The 5,365-nt window shown below is 34.8% G+C and overlaps 1 pseudogene; it reads left to right on the top strand.

Annotated features, from left to right (window-relative positions):
* Positions 1–1,345: 1,345 nt before the first annotated feature.
* Positions 1,346–3,362, top strand: LOC142642905 (phytosulfokine receptor 1-like; annotated as a pseudogene).
* The last annotated feature ends 2,003 nt before the right edge of the window (positions 3,363–5,365 follow it).

Genomic DNA, 5,365 nt, shown 5'->3' with positions numbered 1-5,365 from the left:
CAACACATCTGCAAGAAGTCTTTAAAGTCAAAATAATCGGTTTTGATTGCTTATATTATAAATTGCCCATTAGTCAATCAATTACCTACTTATAGCCCACTTAAAAACTTAACCAGACTTACTTATCACCCAATTCCACACTTCTGCTGTTGAACAATTCTACACTCTAGCGCGTCTACATGGCCATCCATCTTAATCTTATCAACATGGCTTTGTCCATACTTACGTAGACTTACTGGCACGAAAATCAAAGTCTTTAGACTTTTGATAAAGGATTGAGATCCCGTAGGTATTGCACTGTGTGCAATAGCACAAATCTCAACCCTTCATTTAATCTAATGACTCAAAAATTTGACACCTCACCCGTCCAGGTTGGCAATATGTGTCTCACTTCTGTTTTCATTTCAATTTCCCAAAATTTGAATTTCACCAAAAATCTCTCTTCTCTCTCTCACTTCAACCGGGTTCTCTCTCCCTCACTCTCCCTAACGCTCCACTCTCTCAACCTCCACGCTCTCTCCCTCTAAAACAAGCCTAAGTCTTTGAACCAAATCAACAAGGCTGGCTCACCGCAACCACCACCTCCGATGGTGGTTTCTTCTCTCCTTCGACCAAAATCTCTTTCTCTGTCTCTCAATCTCATTTCCCTCCATAGATCACACCTGAAAGATCATCAACTTCTCTCCTTCCCGATTTTCTCCAAACCCAAACCTTCTCTGATTTGGGTCTGAAAAGCATCAATGTCTCTCTCTACACCCGATTCTCTCCAAACCCCAACCCTTACTCTCTCTGATCTGGGTCTAAAAAGGATGCGAGTGTTTGGGGTTCGAAATCTCAGATGGTGAGTTAATGTTTTTTCTTTGTTTTTTTTGATGGGTTTGAGTTTGGCATGCTAGAAGTGGAGACGACAGGTTGACGGAGGGGCAGAGAGCATGGAGGTTGAGAGAGTGGAGCGTTAGGGAGAGTGAGGGAGAGAGAACCCGGTTGAAGTGAGAGAGAGAAGAGAGATTTTTGGTGAAATTCAAATTTTGGGAAGCTGAAATGAAAACAGAAGTGAGACACGGATTGCCAACTTGGACTGGTGAGGTGTCAAATTTTTGAGTCATTAGATTAAATGAAGGGTTGAGATTTGTGCTATTGCACACCATGCAATACCCTAAGTATTGCACAGGATCTCAATCCTTTGATAAATTAAAAGATAACGAATACCAAGGTCCGAACCCACTTGCTATAATTCCAAAAAAAAAAAACACTTACTAGAATTGCAAATGTAATTACATATCTTATTAGTATAGTACTTTGCATTCTCTAATTTCATCTCTTTGGCAATTGGCATCCACCTAAAATGTTCTTCCGACGTATCCGTTTGTTCTTTGTTTTGATGGCTCTAAGTCTCGAACTACCCAACCTGAATTCTGAGACACTGACATGCAATCCAGATGACTTGAGAGCCTTGAATGGTTTCTCCAATTGTTTAGAATCAACAATTACAGAGTGGAACACCACTGACTCTCCTGGTTGCTGCACTTGGACTGGTGTCACCTGTGATAATTCCACTGGTTTTGACAAAAGGGTAGTTGGCTTAGAACTTGGAAGCAAAAGACTTGTTGGGAAGATTTGTGGATCCTTGGCAGGCTTGAATCAATTGAGAGCTCTGAACTTCTCTCATAATTTCCTTTAGGGTTCACTTCCTGATGAGTTGTTTAGTCTGCCAAACATAGAGATCATAGACATAAGCAACAATGATTTTGTTGGGTCCATCAACAACAAAGGTATGTGTACAATATTTACAAGAATTCAAGTGCTTAATTTCTCTAATAACCAATTTTATGGAGAAGTTCCAAAAGGTTTGGAAAATTGTGCTTCCCTACTACATCTCTCTTTTGATGAAAATAGTTTATCAGGGAGTTTGCCTGAGAGTCTCTTCCAGCTACAAAATCTTAGTGAACTGAATCTTCAGGGTAATAGCTTATCTGGGTCGCTGAGTAATGGAATAGGTAACCTCTCTAACCTTGTTAAACTGGATATCTCCTCTAATTTGTTCTTTGGAGTTCTTCCAGACATTTTTATGAGACTAGCAGGTCTTTAGCAATTCTCAGCCAGGTCAAATTTATTCACTGGTCATTTGCCTACTTCTTTAGTAAACTCCCCATCACTTCAACTGTTAAATTTGGACAACAACTCTCCAAGTGGTCCAATCAACCTCAACTGTTCTGCAATGAAAAACTTGTCTCCTTAGGTCTTGGTTCGAATCTGTTCCACGGTCCAATTCCTAATAGTCTTTTCTCCTGCAGAGGATTGAAAGCACTCAATCTTGGGCGCAACAACCTTGGCGGTGAACTCCCTAATAACCTCAAGAATTTGAAGTCTCTAACACAGCTTTCACTGTCAAACACTAGCCTTAGTAATATATTATCAGCTCTTAGGATTCTACAACATTGTAGGAATTTAAGTATGTTGGGCCTTACCAGGAACTTTCATGATGAACAAATTCCAAATGAAGTGAGTCTGGAATTCAAAAACCTCAACAGTCTAATTCTTGCCAATTGTCAACTCAGAGGTCCAATCCCACAATGGTTGAGTGGTTGCCACAACTTACAGTTTTTGGATTTGTCTTGGAATCATCTGGGTGGAAACATACCATCATGGGTTGGAAAGTTCGACTCTCTCTTTTACTTGGATTTGTCAAATAACTCTCTCAAAGGTGAAATTCCAAAGAGTTTGACTGAACTTCAGAGCCTAATAAGTGGGAAGGTCACAATAGAAGAGCCTGTCTCAAGCTTTCAACTTTACACTGCTCGACAAGGTGGACCAGGCTTGAGTTATAGGCAAATTTCAAGTTTTCGACCAACTATAGACCTGAGTTACAACATTCTCCAAGGCCCAATCTGGCCAGATTTTGGGAATTTGAAAAGGCTCCATGTTTTGAATCTGAAAGAGAATAAACTTTCAGGCCCTATTCCAATAATTTATCTGGCATGACAGACTTGGAGAAACTTGATTTGTCTCACAATAAACTATCAGGGGGGATACCCCATTCACTAATAAATCTTAGCTTTCTGTCAACTTTCGACATATCCTATAATCGGCTATGTGGGGAAATTCCTTTAGGAAGTCAGTTCGATACTTTTCCGAATGCAAGCTTTGAGGGAAACAATGGTCTTTGTCACGCACAGTGTACTTGTCAGTCTGAACAAATTCCTGTTCTTTCTATAAGGGAGAGAAAAAGGACAATCATTGGTCTACCATTTAAAATTGGAGCTGCAACAGGTTTTGTTCTTACTGTCATATGTTGCTTTATGTCCGGATTGGCACTGCCAAAGCCGCACAAAAGGAAGTACATAAGATTTGTTACCTCTTAAGTGACAGTGAGACCAAATTTCCTTGTGTTCATATGGAAATCGGATGGGTACAGTAATATTTCTTTTTTAATCATACAGTTATATGTAGCTTCAATTGTGGCTGGAGCGTTAATTGTATTTCTCCTAATGTTAACCATGTAGCTTATTAGTTAGCTTCTTATTCTCTATGATATGAAAATGAATGTGTTTACGCTTTTATTAATAACTCGTCGCAAATCCGTGCGTTGCATGTGATAATTTTTTTTAGAGTTATTTCATCAATATATATATATATATATATATATATATATATATATATATATATATATATATATTATTGTTTTACTATAGTCTATGTAACTTATCTTATATGATAGAATTATCCAAATCATGCTATGTAATAAAATAATATTATATTCTTTATAATGCAATAGGATAACATTTAACAATCAAAGAGAACAAAAAAAAAAAAAAAAAAAACTTAAAACACAAAACTAAATTGCATCAACTCAACGTAAAGTTCTTAAAAAAACAAAAAAAAATAATAATAATAACCTAAAGCAGAGATGCAAGAAAAATAAAAATAAAAATTCACCAAAAAATTGAGAGAGAGAAATAACCTTTTTTGTGAGAGAAAATTATGCATAGAAATATAGGATAGAAAAGATAATGAAAAATTTATAATAGGAGGATAAGAAGAAGAAGAAACGAAATAAATGAAGATAAAGGGAAAGATGAAGATTTATATTAAGATAGAAGGTAGTGGGGAGATGAAATGTGAAAGGAATGAGAAATGTTGGAGAAAGTGTAAATGTTAAAAATAATAAGTACACTTTTATAAGGAAATTTTTATTTATCTATATTTAATTAAAACATTATATGTTTAATTTTTAAAAATTAAAAAAATGAGATAAAATATTAATAATTTAATGATATGGAGGATATGAATGATTTTTTTTTTTTTTTTATACAAGATAGAATTTCTACTCTAGCCTAATCTAAGTGTATATATGTGTGAAATTCCCTCCTGAAAACTTGAACCTTGGCCCTTGCCCCCCACACTCCACAATCATTTATACATGTGGAGTGACCATCACACCAAAAGTGTGCGGTGGTAGATGTGATTGAATTTAAATGGTCAATTGTAATAGTGTTATTGATGTTAGCTTGAATATATATATATATATATATATATATATATATATATATATATTTGCAACATGAAAAATAATAAACCTTATCCATATAACTAAATTAAAGTTACTTTATGATGTTGAGTTAAAAAAACAAATTTGTGGTTACCAAAAAGCTAAGCATTTTTTTTATACAAAAAGAATAAACTTGAAAACTAAACATGAATTGTCTTGTTTTATTTCTTGTCATTTGGGTGAGATTGAAGCCTCGCATAAATTAATGGAGCCTCATTAGACCTATCAACCATTATAGCTCTAAAGAATACCAATAACAAGAACTAATCACAAATCAGTACTTACCCTTTGCAAGTCAAGAGGCTACACATACAATCTAATGTACATCATTGCTCAACAATGTTTCAACCCACCACACATCAATGTAATCATACAAATAAACTTTGAAATATCTATTTGGTGTTACGATTGATGGTATGTAGCTTTCAGGAAAAAATATGTAGTAGTGGTAAATTAAACAAAAATACTATCAATTACTCAAATTTATCACGATATGAGGAGAACATGAATGCATTATGGACCACTTTGTTCCTTATGGCCCATACAAACTTTAAACTGTTGGAATTAAGAAGAAATAGATTTATAAATATATAAATAGAATAGTTTTTGTTAGAAGTCAATCACTACACATGAGGAAAGAAAAAAAAATGAAAAGATAACGTATCAAGTCTAAAAGGAACTTCATAGAACAAATGTCATGTTGTACAAAAATAACATATATAGAACAACTAAATAGTTGAATCCAAAGCAACCCAAACTAAGAATTTAAAGAAAAACACATGTAATAAAATTAACAATTAAAGAGAGAAAAAAAAA

Source organism: Castanea sativa, chromosome 7, assembly GCF_040712315.1.
Source record: "Castanea sativa cultivar Marrone di Chiusa Pesio chromosome 7, ASM4071231v1".
Lineage (NCBI taxonomy): Eukaryota > Viridiplantae > Streptophyta > Magnoliopsida > Fagales > Fagaceae > Castanea > Castanea sativa.
This window is presented reverse-complemented; position numbering and strand designations above follow the sequence as displayed.